General features: G+C 48.7%; 1 long non-coding RNA gene across 2 annotated transcripts; it reads left to right on the plus strand.

The window, feature by feature from the left end:
• The first annotated feature begins 7,730 nt into the window (after positions 1-7,730).
• LOC131280665 (uncharacterized) lies at positions 7,731-18,306 on the plus strand. 2 transcript variants are annotated; one of them, XR_009188382.1, is made up of 4 exons: positions 7,739-7,959; positions 14,814-14,892; positions 14,987-15,187; positions 15,514-18,306. It is a non-coding gene; the product is annotated as an uncharacterized lncRNA (long non-coding RNA). The 2 variants fall into 2 exon arrangements; XR_009188381.1 differs by lacking the exon at positions 14,814-14,892 and having other exon boundaries at positions 7,731-7,959.

Below are 18,306 nucleotides of genomic sequence, written 5' to 3' on the forward strand. Positions count from 1 at the left end.
AGTCTAACCTGGAAGGGCCTCATTTATAGAAAAGGAACCCCAGGATCAGAAAGGTCAAGAGATCTGGCCCAGGTCACACAGCAAATCTGAGCCAGACCTGCTACTAGTGTTATCCTCTGGAACAACACATAATCCCTTACACTCTGACAGATGGAGGGACGGGCTAAAGTTCACACTAGAGCCTGAGTTGGGGCCAGGACTTTTGATCCCCTCTGCTTGACTGATTCTGCCTTGGGCCCATTTTGCAGAGAAGATCACCAGGCTCAAGGTCAGGCAGCCAACCCCAGGCAGGCTGGGAGGGGCAGCCAGGCTCCACCCCCACCCACCCTTCCTGCCACAGGCGCTGGTCTCGGCCACAATGTGGCCACAAGCCAGCCCCTTCCCAGAACCCCCAGCCTGGACTTACCTTCTGCTCTGGAAGTAGACATACTCAAAGGGTGGCATGCAGGGAAGCAGCAGGTATTTCAACACCCACATGGGACCCAACTGGGAGCAGTGGGCCCAGACGCTGGGGTCCCTCTTACATGCTCTCCTCAGGGCTACAAGACAAGCCCCAGAGAGGCCCAGTCCACCTGGCTGCTGTGGACGCAAGCCCCAACCAGCCCCCAGCCAGCTCCTTCCAAGGTCACCCCGAGGGCAGGCAGCCAGAGCTACTCCCGAGCTCTCACAGGTCCCCAGACTGTCCCTGCCTCTGCAGAGGAAGAAACAACCATTGCTAAAGTCCTACCATGTGCCAGTGGGTTGCTAGCTCCTCAGCAGGCACTGCCTCAACAATGTCCATGAGTGGAGCATGGTGTGTCCTTTGCACAGAGAAGGAGAAGGAGGTTCAGAGTGGAGAACTGACTTGATTGCCAACAGGAAGCAGCAGGGCCAGGATGGACTCAAGTTCTGTCAGATTCTGAGCTCTTCCTGCCTCTCCTCCCGCTCTGGAAGTCTGCCCTGGCCCCCAGGATGGAAAAAGCACCCCCCACACCCCTTGATACCAGTAAGACGTCGTTGTTATTAGCAACAGCAGTTGCAGCTGTGACCACAGCAACCATTTCCTGAATTCCCTATTCACTGAACTGAAGAGACCAGCCTGAGACCCCGTGGGCCATGGGGTGAGTGCAGGTGGGGGAAAGGGGGGGTCAAACCCAGCCTCTGCCAATGACTGCACCCCAGCCCATACCGGCCGCCTCGCCCAGGCCCCAGCCGCCCAGTGAGCCTGCAGGCCCAGCTCCAGGTGTGCCTGGTGTGTGTCTGAGCACGAGTCCCCTCTAGGCACCCAGGCTCCCTCCTCTGTAAACAGGGGTCCCTGCAAGGCCTCCCTCCACGGCAGGTGTAAGGATGAAAAGAGGCCTGGGAGGGGCAGCAGGTGCCCTCCCAACGGGCCGGCAGGAGGCGGCTCTCTGGTGCCCCCAGTGGCCACTGGGACGCCGCCTGGTCTCTGGAGCCCCGCTGGGACCTCGGAGGCTCAAGGCACACCCAGGCCATCTCTGCCTGCAGTCGCGGGGTCCCCAGCCCGGGACCGGCGCCTCCGCACCCCCACCCACTCACCCCCCCAGTGGCCCTGCTCCGCCTTCCTCTCTTTCCTCCCCTCCTCCCAGCCTTCCCCTCTGAGGCTTCTCCATCTCACCTCTTTCAATGAACCCTAGAACCAGAGTTCAGAGCAGCAGGGAGCTCTGAAAGGAGGGGTCACCCCCCCCCAATACCTCCCATGGTCCCCCACCTCTCCCCTGCAGGCTTCGAGGCCTCCTGCCCAGCCCTCCCAGGCCCTCGCACCCAAGCTCATTCTCCTCCCCTGCCACTCAGCCCCGGGCTGCAGCCAGAGCCTCCCAGCTCGCCTCTCTCTTCCCCACGACCTTGCCACATGCTGTGCCCTCTGCCCAGAGGCCGGTCTTCCCCTCTCTCTGCCTGGTCACCTCACCCCACCGCCATTACAAGTGCCTGGGGAACCCTGTTCTGTCCTATTGTTTCCCCTGTCACAATTGTGTCACCAAGATGTAGAGTAGGCTGCTGGTTTAGAGCAAATCTCCTGTTTTTTCCCCTTGATAGCTATGTAACCTTGGGCAAATCACTTAGCCTCTCAGTCCTGCTGGTTCCTCATCTGTAAAATGGGAATAATTCAGTATCAGCCTCGGGGTGCTTGTGGCAGGGTGAAATGAGTCAACCTCTGCCTGGGAAGTCTGGAACCTTCTGCAAATGCCTCTGTAATGTCTCTGAGCCCGCCCTGCCCTTTCTGAGGCAAGGGGCAAAGGCCTTGCCTTCTTGGACTCCGACATCAGGTCAAATCCCAGCTGCAAGCTAGAGACCTTCCCTCTCTCTTTGTGAGCCTCAGTTTCTCTATCAGGGAGTCTCCCTTGCATCATGCTGAGGGGTGAATGGCACAACACGCACAAAGCCCTAGTGCTGCGCCGGACACTCCTGCAGTCAGGCCTGGGAAGCAGATGGAAGGCACTTTGTTGAGTAGGGGGGCCATCACCTGCCTGCCAGGCCCTGGGTGCCATCACCTGCCTGCCGGGCCCTGGATGCCATCACCTGCCTGCCGGGCCCTGGGTGCCAGCAACTGCCTGCCGGGCCCTGGGTGCCAGCACCTGCCTGCCGGGCCCTGGGTGCCAGCACCTGCTCACCTGGATGAGCTCATCGCGGGTGGCAAAGTCGGCGACTATGACGTTGCGTCTGCTGGGCCAGGGGATCCGCGAGATGCCCGGCGCCGGGAGGCCGGGATGTGAGCGTTGCTGGGCAGCTGCTTGGTGACCTTGGTGGGTGCAAAGGCCGGGTGGAAGACCCCAGGCTCAGCGCTGCACGTCCTCGACCACGCCCAGGAGGCTGGGGCAGCAGAAGTCTGAGGTGTGTGTGGGGACCTCCTCGGCCACCCAGGCCCTCTGCCTCTGCAGGCTGCACCCCACCCCCTGCCCCGTGGGCTGACCTCCCTCCTGGGTGTACTGGAAGGACCCAGGGCTCTCACCTTCCAGCTCCAATTTCTGTTCCCAGTTCTGGATTCAAACCCTCTGTCTACCTGTGACCCCAGGGGGCCTTGGAAACAGTCTCCCTGACTCTGAGTCTGGAATCTCTTCTTGGCAAGATGTGGCAACCACAGTCCTGACCCCGTAGCTTCTCAGAGTGTCCAATGGGGACAGGCTGGTTGTAAGGATAGCAGGACAAAGCGCCAGGCAGAGCCCCTGGAAATACCACTGTGCGCGCCCACCCACTTCCCACCGAACATCAGCTTGCCCTTAGAGTGTGCCAGGCAGTTCCTGGACCCTCCTCCCCCCAGAAGCCTGGGACACACTGACCCACTTGCCGCAGACAATGTTGGCCTAGTCAAATGCTTCCCAGGAAAAGCCATAGAAGCAGGGTGGGGAGTGGCTCATGGAGGCACAGGACGTGTTGGTACAGTCATGCTCATGTCGTAGAGACCTAGGAAGCTGGAGCTAGAAAAGGACAAGGTTCAACTGCCCTCCTCCCTCAATAAGCAGCCCATGGAGGGTGGGGCCAGACCAGGGACAGGATGGGGTGTTAGAGACCCGAAGTGTCACCAATTAGGCGTAGGCCAGGTGGTGATCTCTGCGCAGGAGCTCAAGGCAAGATCTGGAAGTGCCCTGCCCTGCCCCTGGGTGTGTCAGCCCCTCCCCCCACCCCGTCCCCCAGTCATTGAGGTCCCTGAAGGGAAAGAGACATAGGGAGTGACAAAATCAAAGCCCCATCTTAATCAATAACTACTGGACTGGGTGGAAGGTAGGCAAGCATGAGTCAAGGAAACTCATTAGACGGTTACTACAGTCAGTCCAGCAAAATGGCACTGGCCTGGGACACTGGTCTTCAAACTGGGGAACACTTAACACCTGGCGTGCACAGGGACAGGTGGAGTTAAGGAAACCTCCTAGCTGCTTTCCTAAAACTATCCTCCCAAGAACTTGCTGTGGTCGGGGTGTGAGGACGCTCTTCCCCTTTCACAGTCTCCTCCATCAGAAGAAACCCCAGCCTCTCCCACGCCCCAGCTCTGGTCCTGCCAGGATGCTGTGGGAGGCCCTTGGGGAGAGGGCCATTCAGGCGCGACACAGGGACAGTAGGAGATACCCACTTTTATGGGACTCTACCGACTGGGTAACAAATCCTTTTGCAAGTCCAGGGACTTCTGTTCCTATCCTCTTCACAAATGTAAGAATTTAAATGAGTTTCAGTTTTCAGTTGATAAATCATTAAATCATTCCTCTTGACAGATCACTATTTGACTTTTGGCATACAACTAAGTTTGGAGCAGTGAGTGACCCTGCCGTTACCAACTCCCATTTCCTTCCTTTTATGTTTGAGAGCAGTTCCTTAGCACATGCCTTATAAAAATCAAAATATGAATAGAGTTGTTGCTCAACCATACCTCAGTCCAGTAAATAAGTACCATTCACTCTGGATACAGAACGAGTAAAAACTGTAAAGAAGTTGCAGTAATCTATAAAGGATGCATTCCTAATAAATTACAATTTTTGTAATAGAATTAGGTTGTTTTGACGAATTGTGTGTTGAGAATATTTGTGATAACTCAGTCAAAAAGGAAATAAAAGGATTATATTAATGTGTATATATATGTGTATATATATATATATACACACATATATATATATATTTAAGGAAGTCACTCATGAAATGTGGGGACTGATGAGTCCCAACTCCAAAGGGCAGCAAGAACTCCAGTAAGAAGTGATGCTGCATTCTTGAATCTGAATCTGCTAGGGGAGCCCAGCAGGCTGGAAACACAAAGTGGAGCTGATGTTGTGGTTGACTGGTTGGGTGAGGCCCACCCACATCGTGGAGGGTCATCTCCTATACTTCAGGTCAACTGATTGCAGGTGCTAATCCCATCTGCACAATAGCTTCACAGCAACATCTAGACTAGGGGTGACTAAACAACTGCACATCTGAGCTTAGCCAAGTAGACAGAAAAATTAATCATACAACCAAGTGGTCACAGAAACACTTTTTTTCTACTTATTTTTGTTGCAGAGAAGTGATCCACAAAGAGTTTTCAAGCATAAAAATATTTTACATTGATATAAAAATCTGTAATGGAAGCAGGTGGTAACAGGTGTTCAAGGACAAAAAATATGATGCCAATTTTTTTACTGTTAAATATGAACCTGTTTGAGTGCTTTTATTTTTAAATTAATTTATTTCTCCCTTCCCTCTCATTGTCTTGCACTTGCTGTGTCTGTTGTGTGCATGTCTTCCTTTTCTTTTAAGGAGTCACTGGGAACCAAACCTGGGACCTCCCATGTGGGAGAGAGGCCCAGTTGCTTGAGCCACGAACAGGGAGCAGAATCCCTGTTTGAGTGCTTTTAAATGCATGATAGTTTCACATCACTGGAGAAGCGGGTTCCATCTGACATATTGTCTAAAGTGATTATATGCATAAAGGAAAATTTTAGATTTTGACTTAAAAAATGTATTAGGTTCTCCAGAGAAACATCTGTTTGTTCTACAGAGAGAGATACATACATACGTAGATACCTATGTAGATATCTATATGGAATGAAAGATACAGATTGACTGAGTTGAGATAGAGCTATAGAATTAGAGATAGAGATTTTTGTGGGAACTAGATCACATGACCATGGGTGGGGATTGCCAAGTCCAAATCCTGAAAGGCAGCCTCCAAGCTGGAAACGTCAGTGAAGGTGAAGTTGAATTCTCCAGGAGAAGCTGGCTGGATGAAGTACAGTCAGAAATTATTCTCTTTAACTTCTGAAATCCTCAGTCATGGCTTTTAAGACTGATTGGATTAGAAGACACCCCGTAGGGAAGCGGACTTGGCCCAGTAGTTAGGGCATCCGTCTACCACATTGGGAGGTCTGCGGTTCAAACCCTGGGCCTCCTTGACCCGTGTGGAGCTGGCCCATGCGCAGTGCTGACGCGCGCAAGGAGTGCCGTGCAACGCAGGGGTGTCACCTCACATAGGGGAGCCCCACGCGCAAGGAGTGTGCCCTGTAAGGAGAGCCGCCCAGCGCAAAAGATATTTCAGCCTGCCCAGGAACGGCTCCACACATGTGGAGAGCTGACACAGCAAGATGACATAACAAAAAGAGACACATTCCCGTGCTGCTGACAACAGAAGCGGACAAAAGAACACACAGCAAATGGACACAGAGAACAGACAACCGGGAGGCCGGGGGTGGGGGGGTGGGGAGAGGAGAGAAATAATAAATAAATCTTAAAAAAAAAAGAGAAGATACCCCATATTGCTGAGAGCAATATCCTTTGTTGATTGTAGATACAGTCAGCCATAGATAAAATCAACTGACTATAGATGCAAATCCATCCATGAAATACTCTCACAGTAACAACCAGGCCAGTGCTTGCTTGACTAAACACCCAGAAACCATAACCTATCCAAATGGACACATCAACTTAACCAACATAGAATAGATGGTTTTTCAAAATACCTTTGTGGTCCATGAGCAAAAATGTTGGAACACTGATCTAGATTAGTGTGGAAATAAATGAAGGCCATGCAAATGAGAACAAGCAAAGGCTATGTATTCAGCGATTGCTACAGCAAGGGAGTCAACCGCCAGCAGTGGTGTTTGGCAGTGAGTGAAAGGCAGGCAGAGGAGTGTAAAAGCTTTATAATGGAAAAAGGAAAGGCTTCAGGTGTGCTCTGACTGGAGGTTGTTGCCATGGAGAAGCTGGAGATGGGCCAAGTAGAAGCATACTATGAGACTGGTTAGGGGAGCATACTGGGCTCTCTTGTGGTTGGTTTTAAGTTGGAAGTAGTGGCAAAAATTAGGGAAGCTGGCAGTGATTAAGTCCTGACTGCTTGAGGCTGATTGTCACAGAGGTTGTGGTTTGGCTTCTTGGAGAGGTTGCTGCAGATTGTGGGTCAGAGTTCTTATTTTTATATATGGTGTGGCTGTTGTCCCACAGGTACATTCAGTCCCCACCTTTTGTCATGCTCTCACCTTCAAGAGGTTGACAAATTCAGGGAAAGTGGGAGATACAGATCTCAGTCGTCCTCGTAGACAACTGTATTGCAATATCGTCTTGCTCTTTTTGTTTTTGGTATCATCATGGCAAACATCTGGGCAGAAGTATTTAAAATTCTGGGAACAATGCTACCGACCTGCATCATGACCAGTATGCCAAAACCAAACCAAAACAAAAAACAAAACAAAACAAAAAAACCCAACGACTAAATAACCCCCGTATTATAATTCAGAGCCAGAAACTCCAATTGACCAACCTGGTCCAAGAAAACAAATCTCCTAGACCGTGACCATCAGTCTTAGGGAGCCAAAAAGCTTTTATTTGAGGCTGTTCCACCTTGCCTATTTCATTGCTCAAAGAGCAGCAGTAGTTATTAGCGTGACACAGGTGCCACCATGACCAGGCAACAAGAAACCTAAAGTCATGTGGTTCCTTGTGCTAGTTAGATGGGACAGACTTGTCTTCCACCTGGGGCAGAGTTAGTGATGGGTTTCCCAGGCTCTTCTATCTGTATGACTCCCGCTGGTGCAACACGCCTCTGCTCGTTGGCATAAACAAGGCAGTGACCGCCCCCGGGCCCGGCGGGGTGCCTGCAGAGCGCTCTCCGCGACCACGGGGCGGCGTCACAACTTCCCGCTGCGGAGCACAGTCCCACTGGCCCACCTGCGACCGGCAGCCCGCGGGGGACAGGCGCTGGGCAGTGGCTCGGCGCTGGGCGCGGTCATGACGTCACAGCGCGGGCTCCACCCTGCGCGTCGGCTCGCTCTGGCGGCGCCTTGACGTCACGTCTGCGGAACTCCTGCGGAGCCGGCTGAGGCGCTGTGGGGCGGCAGCATGGCGGAGAGCGCGGCGGAGGCCCCCAGCACCCTGGGGAGTTCGAGAGCAAGCAGTTCAGGTTCCAGGGCGTGCGGCTGCCGCCCTTCTGCCGCGGGAACATGGGGGAGACCGCCGACTTCCCGGCGCGGCCCAGCGCCATATGCATCGTCACCTACCCCAAGTCGGGTGAGCGCCGCCCGCGCCTCCCCTCGGCGGGGAGGTGGAGAGAGGTCGGCCTCGTCCTGGCCTCGGCGCCCCCTGCCCGCCCGGTGACCGGCCCCGAGGGCGGGGCGGGGAGGGGCATCAGCCCCCGGGGGGCAGATGGGGAAACCCCGGCCCGAGACCCCGTGGCTGGGCAGCGTCCTGCGCAGAAGGGGCCGGTTCGACTAGAGCTGCCAGGAAAACGGGTCCAGGGCCACCTCCCATCCCTGCTTCCCCTCCCATTACCTGTTTGGCTGTGTGGCTTTGGACAGGTAGCTTCTCCACTGTTTCTGAATCTGTTCTGTCCTTGGAATGGAGCTAAGTCCTGGTAGTCATCAGGAAGGGGAAGAAAGCTAGGGGATGGATCTCTGGGGACCTCATTTTTCTCTCGAAAAATGAGTATTGCACTTGATTGGTTAAGTTAAATTTTAAGAAAACCCCGGCGATGGGGACACCTATGATGTAGATTTCTTTGTATGTGAATGTCCCAGCTCGGACTGTGTTGTGAATGAGGTGACACCGTCTTCGAGGAGCTTGCGGTGACAACGGGGAAGGCTGGCAGAAAAATGTACAGATGAGCCAAGGAGGTCATTCTCAGGGTCAGGTCGTGACCTGAGATTGAGGGTTCAGATGAGGAAGGAAGTCATGGGAGACAGCCTGGAGGAGGAGGTTGGGACCTGGTGGTTGATGGCCGGTGGGACTACCAAAGCTCAGCTCATGTGGTGGCAGGTGTGGGTGGGTCTCAGCCACTTCCCACCTCTCCATTTCACTCTTGCTGGATCCCCAACTGGAGGTGTTGGGAGCCTTTGCCTAGAAGTGAGAACACATGGTTGGTTCTGGCTCTCACTTGCTTTTTTTTTCCTTCTTTTTTTTTTTCATTTATTTAAGTGTATCACTCATATGTAAACATACGTAAACAATAAGTGTATAGTAATAGTTGTGAACTTACAAAACAAATATATATAACATCATACAGTACTCTCATATCACACCCTACCGCCAATACTTTGCGTTTTTGTGAAACATTTTTAATGATTAAAGAGCATCTTCAAAATATTACTACTAATCAAAGTATCTTACATTTGGTATATTTTCCCCCTAACCACCCAATTAATATTATTATTATTTTTATATAATTTATACGTGAACATGCATAAAAAATAAATGTATAGGAAAGGTTGTGAACTTACAAAGCAAACACGCATAACATCATACGGGGATCCCATACATCAATCAATCACCAACACCTTGCATTATTGTGAGACATTTGTTACAAAATTATGAAAGAATATCATCCAGATCTTACTACTAACTATAGTCCTTATCTTACATTTGGTATATCCCCCCCCCATTATTATTTTTTAACTATATTTTTATGACAGAAGTTGTAAACATACAAAACAATCATGTCAGAATTCCCATAAATGGCCCTGTATCAACACACTATACCTTGGCGGAACGTTTGTTACTGATTATATCATCAGATTATTACCAGGTCCGTAGCATACATTTGGCATACTTTTTCCATAGTCCCCTGTTATTAACACAGTACATCTTTGACTTAGATGCATGAATATTACATTTTTACTGATAACTAGTCCATAGGTCACTCCATATATATTTTTACCATGCTTCTCCACATTCCTACCACCCTGCAATAGTGACATACATCTGCTCTAGTTCACAAAGGATACTTTTGTGTGTGTGCCATCAACCACAATTCTCATCCACCTCTGGGTTTATTGTGTTATTCAGTCCCTAGATTATTCTCTCCTTTGGCATTTACATCCTGAGACTACCCTTTTCAGTCACTTTCCCATTTATAAACTAGCTGTTACTCACTATAATGTGTTACCATCAACTCTATACATTTCCACACTTTTACGGTAAAGTTAATTAAAACTTCTGCATACATTAAACATCAGTAGTCCATTTCAGTCCCCTTCTTATCTCCTTTAAGAAGCCACCACTACCACCAAGTCTTGAAAATATTTCCCTACATTTTCTTTTAGAAGGTTATGGTTCTTGCTTTTCTATTTCGGTTTTTGTTCATTTTGAGATAATTTTTGTGTAAGGTGTGAGATAGGGGTCCTTTTTCCTTCTTTTGGCTATGAATATCCAATACTCCCAGCACCGTTTGTTGAATGGACTGTTCTGCCTGAGCTGAGTGGGTTTGATGAGCTTGTCAAAAATCACTTCGCCATAGATGTGAGGGTCTGTTTCTGAAGTATCAGTTGAGTTCCACTGGTCTATGTGACTGTCTTTATGCCACAAGCATGCTGTTTTTACCACTGTATCTATGTTATATGATTTAAAGTCCTGAAGTGAGAGTCCTCCAGCTATACTTTTCCTTTTAAAGATGTTTCTGGCTATTCAGGACTGTTTGCCCTTTCAAATAAATTTGATAATCTTGCTTTCCACTTATTTAAAAAATGCTGGTGGAATTTTTATTGGGATTGCATTGAATTTGTATATCAATCTGAGTAGAATTGACATCTTTTTAAAAAATTTTTAATCGTACTTTTTTGAAGATACATAGATCACAAAAAATGTTACATTAAAAAATATGAGGGTCCCATATACCCCACCCCTGACCCCTTCCGCTCCTCCCACATCAACACCTCTTTCATCATTGTGGCACATTCATTGCATTTGGTGAATACATTTTGGAGCACTCCTGCACCACATGGACAATAGTTCCCATTGTCCTTTACACTCTTCCCCAGTACATTCAGTGGGTTATGGCAGGATATATAATGTTCTGCATCTGTCCCTGCAATATAATTTAGGACAACTCCAAGTCCTGAAAATGCCCCCACTTCACATCTCTTCTTCCCTCTCCCTGTCCTCAGAAACTACTGTGGCCACTTTCTTCACATCAGTGCTACAATTTCTTCCATTATGAGTTACAATACTTTTATAGTAGAATATCAGTAAGTCCACTGCAATCCATATTGTATTCCTCCATCCTGTGGGCCCTAGGATGGTGATGTCCACTTCACCTCTATATCGAGAAGGGGCTTATAGATCCTACATGGATGCGATCCTCCTGATTGTAGTTGTAGGCACTCTCGGTTCCCTGGTGTGCTGAATGACCATCTTCACCTCCCTGGTGGCTGACATCTTAATGATATGTAGTCTTCCAATCTGTGAGCATGGAATATTCTTCCAATTATTTAGGTCTTTTTTAAATTTCTTTTAACTATGTGTTGTAGTTTTCTGAATGTAAGTGCTTTACATCATTGGTTAAGCTTATTCCTAAATATTTGGGTATAATCTGTCATATCTTGTTTTCCCCACTCTTTTGACACTTAGTTACTTTTAGTGGTATAATAATCTTCATTTCTGACTCTCTTCTAATCCTCTCTCCTGTCTTTTCTTTTCAGGCTGTGGCACACACTTTGGTATTTCCTGCAAAGCCGGTCTCTTGGTTACAAACTCTCTTAGGTTTTGTTTATCTGTAATATTCTAAACTCACCCTCGTTTTTGAAAGACAATTTTGCTGGATATAAGATTCTTGGCTGGAAGTTTTTCTCTTGCAGTATCTTAAAAATATACTACTGTCTTCTTGCTGCTGTGGTTTCTGATGAGAAATCAGCACTTGATCTTTTTGGGTATCTCTTATAGGTTATGCATTGCTTTTCTCTTGCTGCTCTCAGAATTCTCTTTGTCTTTGGCATTTGACATTCTGATTTGTATGTGTCTTGGAGGTGGTCTGTTTGGATTTATTTGGATGGGAGTATGTTGTACTTCTTGGACATGGATATCCATGTCCTTCAAAAGGGTTGGGAAATTTGCTACCATTATTTCTTAAAATATTCCTTCCACCTGTTTTCCCTTCTCTATCCTGGGACACCCATGTCATGTGTGTTTGCATATCTCTTGCTGTCATTTAGTTCCCTGAGACCTTGTTCAATTTTTTCCATTCTTTTCTCTATCTGTTCTTTTGTATATTTGCTTTCAGAGGCCATTTCTTCCAGCTCACCAATCCTTTCTTCTGCCTCCTCAAATCTGCTATTATATGATTCCAGTGTATTTTTAATTTCATTTAATTGCTTTCAAATTCTTCTTTGTGCTCATCCAATGTTTGTTTTGTTTTTTTTTTTAAATCTAGTTGTGTCATCATCTTTTTAGTGTGTTGCTTTGCTGCTTGGGGGCCTGCACCTCTCTGCCAAGTCTGGAATGCCTTTTTTTCTTTTTTTCTTTTTTTACTGGGACGTCCTGGAGATTGAACTCAGGTCCTCCATATAGTAAACAGGAGTTCAGTTGCTTGAACCACAGACACTTCTCCCCACATGTCTTCTTAATATCCTTAATCTCTTTAGCAATCTCTTTGAATTTATTAAGGAGATTTGCTTGAACATTTGTGATTAGTTGTCTCAACTCCTTTATGTCATCTGGAACCTTATCTTATTCCTTTAACTGGGCCATATCTTACCGTTTCTTGGTGTGGATTGTAATTTTTTGTTGGTGTCTTGGCATCTGGCTTACTAGATGTATTTATTCTGGGTGCAGTTACTCTCTTAGTTTAGGGTTTTCTTGCTTTTTTTCCTTTGCTGGTTGAGTAGTAGGAGTCAAGAATGTAGTTAGTGCTGTAAGCTGTGGAGGCTCAAGCTGTCCTCATTTTCCCAGGGACTGATGAAGCTTCTCCCAACTTTCTCCTTTGCCAGGTTAGGGACAGAGCCACAGCCATGTATAATAATCCAAGTCATGCTGACCTAGACTGTAGTTACCCAGAGAGACTGATGAAGCTTCAAGCCCCATTTTCCCCTGCCTAGGGTTGGGGTGGAGCTGCAGGTGTGGGCAGCAATCTATGCAGTGCGGGTCCAAGATGACTGCAGTTGCCTCGGTAGACTTCTGACTACCTGTGCCAGCTGAATATACCTGCAGTTACCCAGAGAGGCTGGTGAGGTCCTGCCAGCATCCTCCCTGCTAGCGGTGGGGATGAGGCCTAGGCTAGCGCTGCAGACTGATCTGGGTGAAAGAAACTGGTTCCTACCCTCACTATGATTTTTGGTCAGCCTGGCCTCCCCTCATCTGGGAGCGGAATCAAAATGGCAGCTACCTGGGCAGCTCTTTCCTACTTGGACAGGTTTAAACTTGACCTGTTCTTAGTGTTATACTTTAGCCATCCGAATTTACTAATTAGTAGCTGAAATTGGTGGCCAACCGTCTCTTCCTCCCCTGTTTTTGGAAATGGAGCTTCCACTTCCAGCGACAGAATAGCTCCTGTGGTGGCTTGTGCTGCCAAAGTAGGGTGATCACCCACTGACCTCCGTGGCCTGGCCTGTAGTTTCCCAGAGAGGCTGGCGCAGGTCCCCCCAGCTTCCTCCCCGCCGGAGGGGGTGCTAGATTTTGGGATAGAGCTACAATGTGATCTGGATGTAAAGAAGTCTGTCCCTAACAGCACTGAGATTTTCAGTCCTTCCTGCTTTTCCTCATGCCAAGCGCAGAGTTAAAATGACAGCTATCGGCCTCTTTCTGACTTGGACATTTTCAAACTTTAGCTGTTCTTAGGATTATACTTTAGCCCGCCGATTGTACTAATCAGTAGCTGAAATCGGTAGCCAACGTCTCTTCCTCCTGTTTTTGGGAAATGGAGCTTCCACTTCCAGCCACAGATTAGCTCCCAAGGTGGCTTGTGCTGCCAAAGTAGGATGATCACCCACTGGCCTTCGCGGCATGGCCTGTGGTTTCCCAGAGAGGCTGGCTAACGTCCCCCCAGCTTCCTCCCTGCTGGAGGTGGGGCTGGGGCTTATGCTAGAGCTGCAATCTGATCTGGATGGAAAGAAGCCGGTCCCCACCAGCACTGGGATTTTCAGTCCACCTCGCTTCCCCTCGTGCCAGGTGCGGAGGTAAAATGACAGCTACCGGTCTCTTTCTGACTTGGACAGTTTCAAACTTTAGCTATTCTTAGGGTTATACTTTAGCCCGCCGATTGTACTAATCAGTATGTGGAGTTAGTGCCCAACCATGTCTTCCTCACCCATTTTTGGGAAGTAGAGCTTCCAATTCCAGCCGCAGATTAGCTCCCAAGGTGGCTTGTGCCTCCAGTGGAGGATGGGCACCGGCTTTGTGGCGTGGAGTGCTCTGCTCACGAATGTTCTGTGCAGGTGGGCAGTCTCCTGTTTCCATTCTTCCCAGGATGTTACAGGATGCTCTTCTGGCCTCCTGGAGCCCCCAAACAGGTGCTTCAGGTAGCTCTGGGTGATTACTAACTGCCCTGTACCAGGAGCTGACTCTAGGAGCACCTTTCTCTGCTTTCATCTTGCTGGTTGTTGTACTTGCTTTTTGAACTCAGTGTGTGTGTGTGTGTGTGTGTGTGTGTGTGTGTGTGTGTGTGTGTGTGTGTTAAAGCCCAGTTCTGTAGGCATTTAAAGTTTTGGGTCCTGGGTTCATTGCCTACTAGCGTTTGTGGACATGGACAATTAATCCTTGGGTCTTTTCTTCACATGTAAAATGAGATAATAGGAGCACACTAGGGTTTTTGTGAGAATCCGGTGAAATCACTAAATAAGTTCATGGTACAGTGCCTGGAGCACAGTAAGCATTGTACAAACATTGGCTTCTATGGAGTGCTCATCGGGGCACCTTTGTGTGGGCAGTGTGGGCAGGGGCCAGGGCTCGGAAAGCTGGTTCTCACTTTGAGGTCTCCATCTGTTTACCAGGGAGAGTGAACTGCCACTTTTCCTCTTTGAGCATCCAGCTCCTCTGCTGAATTGTGGGGCTTAATTGAGAATTGGAAGACAGTGGGTGTGAGGGCACCTGGGATGGGGGACTGCTGGCTCCAGGAGGCTCTCAACAGGAGGTAGCTTCCCTGTCCTTTTTCCATCCTGCAGGGAGGAGCTTGTCCTAGAGGCTTTCTCAGTGTCTGTTGGCAGAGCAAGTCCCAGCCCTGATGCGGGGTGGAGGCTTCAGGTAGGCGGTGGTCCTTCCGGGGGTCCCCAGGCCCTGCACACTTGGTCCCATTCTGTTGGGTTGCACCTTACAAATTTCAGGTGTTTTGTTTCAGATGAAACTGGGCAGATACCGATGCCCTGTGGCTCTAGAGTCCCAGTGGGGCACGTCTGATTCACTGGAGCAGGTTGATCATATGTGCTTATCTTGGCTTCCTCTTGACACCTCACCGAAATGAAAAGAAAGGAATAGGAAATTCCGACGAGAATGGGAGAATTGGTGACTGAAGAGCAGATATTTGGAAGTGCACATGCAGGTGGGTGAGTGGTCGCTGCCCCAGCAGGGTGAGAACCTCCATGCCTGCAGAGGGGGAGGGTGGCAGCCAGGTGGGGGCACCTCCAGCTGCAGAACTCCAGAAAGGCAGGGGCTGGAGGGCCCTGATACCTGGGAAGTTGGCAGCTGCTGTGCGGGGTTGAGATTTCAAGGACAGGATTCTTTCTTGGGAAAGTTGATCCAGACAGGCTGTGGATTTGGGGATTTGAACACAGGTACAGGCTGGGATCAAGTGCCCTACTGAAAGGGAGTTCTGTGAAAGCAGCACATTGAAAGGTGAGATTCTCATCCTTTTTCCTTCTTGTTCAGGGCCAGCCCATGTTATAGCCCCCAGGCAGGAGACTGGAGGCATCCTCTCTGGAGAAGCTGGCCCAAAGAAAAGATCTCCATATACTTGCATTTGGGAGTCTCCCATGGAAATGCCTGGAGGGTCCCTGACAAGGCATCTAGGCTGGGTGCTTCCCACTGAAGTGCAAGGCCCACCCACCCAACGGGGGCTGCTGCTGCTGCCTGTTCTTACCTGTGCATAGACATTCAAGGACCACCAGGTACTAAAGCCTCCAAAGTGAAAGAGAGAGACCCACCAAAGCAAAACAAAACAGTAGGAAAAAGGAGCTTGGGAATCCAAGATGGTGTCAGGAGCTGTAGACCTACGAGACCAGAATGATGCCAACCAGAAAGCCTCATCCTCTCGTAACTCTCCTAAAATCCTCAGGGAGTCAAGACTGATGCTGCTTTCACTAAAGAGAGGAACAATAAAAGATAAGGATTTGAACTTTTGAGGAATTAAAAATATAGTTGAAATTTTAGAAAGTCAGTTGTAAGGTTTGTATGATTAAGCTGTAGAAATATCTTAGGAGATGGAACAAAAAAGATAACATGATGGGAATTCGGAGCAAAAAGATAAGAAAAGTAGATTGACCAGGGACTTCCAGAAAACAGTACAGAGGGCAGAAGAGCGAAGGTTTTGAAACCAGAATTCCCAGAACTAAAAGCACGAGTTAAAAGGCATTGCCACAGTGAATAAGTAAAAGACCACATTAAATGAAGATGATCACACACTTCCAGAGACATGAAAATGGGCCACATTCAAAGGGGTGACACCAGGACCCAAGAATTCCCCATAGCAAAATGGGCAGCTGGAAGACAGGAGCAGGGACTTCACAGCTCTGAGGGGACAGGATTTCCAGCCTGGAATTTTATACCAGTACGTGACCGGTCAGGTTGTGGGAGAAGTAGGCAGTTGGAGTCAAGTAAAGTCTCCAAACGGTAAGTTGTCACATTCTCCTTCTCCTCAAAGCAGGTCAGGGTGCCAGCAACTAGGAGGCCACGGAGGGAGCAGAAGGGAGTCTGGAAGTGGAAGCTGTGCAGCACCCTCAGGCAGGGGCAGCCCTGCCAGGCAGGAGTGTGGGAGCAGGAGTGCAGTGGGCCGTATCCCCAAGAAATCACTGGAATTGAGAGGTGGCCCCATGTATTTGGCTACCGAGAGGATGTTTTACAGAGTTGGGGAACGAATTGTTCATAGCCACCTAGAAAACGAAGCTCGCAACCCAGGTACTTATTCACTCCAGGAAAAAATGAAATGCTGTGCAAGAAAGGAATTGTAACCACCGTATGGTGTGCCTTACACAGAACACTGTATGTACCCTCCACATTTGGCCACAGTGGGACGGCAGGGAAAGAAGGAACCAGCTGGTTAGGAGAAAGAGGATGGCTATGGCTGTTGAGCTCCTCCCCCCTGCCGGGGTCTGTGGCGGACACTTCCCATGTGTACACTTACTTCATCCTGTTGGCTTCACTCCCCAGGATGTGAGTCTCCTGACCCCAGCCACCACACCCCTCCACTCCTCTGCACGCCCACCCCAGCTCCAAGGCCCCACACCCCCACCTGAGGGCTGCTGCAGCCCGAGGATGCCTGGCGTGGCCCTGGGAGCCAGGCTGCTGACCTGCTGTCCGGCCCCGGAGTCTACGCTGTGGTCTGTGGCTGGCCAGTCCCGAGGGGTGGCCCTGGCACTGCCCTGCGGCGATACTTCCCCCAGCCCCAGCCCCAGCCCAGCCAGGGCCCCTCATGCCGCCTTCCTCTGCTGCACTGAACATGGCGCTTCCCGTGCCATAGGGGCTGGCCCTTCATGTACCGGGCCCTGAGGCAGCCTAGTGGTACCCAGAATTCATGCATTGGTTCATATCTCTGCATCTAACACGTATTTACTGGGCACCTACTGTCTGTCAGTGTTTCAGCTGCCTTCAAAAGAAACGAGTTTATGTTCTACAAAAAGACTTCCCTTTTTTTTTTTTTTGGAAACTTTATTTCAAAAATAAAAATAACAGAAAAGGAGGGAGTTCGACAAGTTATGGAAGCATTACTCCTGAAAAGTTCTGTCCTGGTACTTTTATTTTATCTAATTCCAACTACTAACTCAATTGTTCCTTTAATATTCAGAAAGACACACAGAGGTACACAGATAAGTTAAATGACATAGTCAAGACCTTCTTAAATGAAAGACAGAAAAAGTGCTTGATCATATTCAAATCTCACAAAACCAAACCCATATATATTTTTTGACTTTTAGGATTAATATGGTACCTTCTTAGCTTTTGCTCCAAAAACATTACAATGCTGCTTTAAAAATTTTTTTTTAATTTAATTTTTCAATTATATATATATTTAAAGTTAATAGATCACAGAAAACATTACATTAAAAAACATAAGAGGTTCCCATATACCCCCACTCTCCACTTCCCCACCCCCATCATTTTTAATTGTATTTTTTTGAAGATACATAGTCACAAAAAATGTTACATTAAAAAATATAAGGTTCCCATATACCCCATACCCCCCCACCCACACCCGACTCCTCCCACACCAACACCCTCTCTCATCATTGAGCACATTCACTGCATTTGGTGTATACATTCTGGAGCACTGCTGCACCACATGGACAATAGTTTACATTGTCCCTCAGTACATTCAGTGGGTTATGACAGGATACTGTAGTCTGTAAATTACATTATATTTTCTTATGTATCACCACGCTCTTAACACCTTTTAGTAGAACATTCTTGTTATTTGTATAATTAAACAGTCCTCATCTACTGTCAAAA

Source organism: Dasypus novemcinctus, chromosome 12 (assembly GCF_030445035.2).
Source record: "Dasypus novemcinctus isolate mDasNov1 chromosome 12, mDasNov1.1.hap2, whole genome shotgun sequence".
Classification (NCBI taxonomy): domain Eukaryota; kingdom Metazoa; phylum Chordata; class Mammalia; order Cingulata; family Dasypodidae; genus Dasypus; species Dasypus novemcinctus.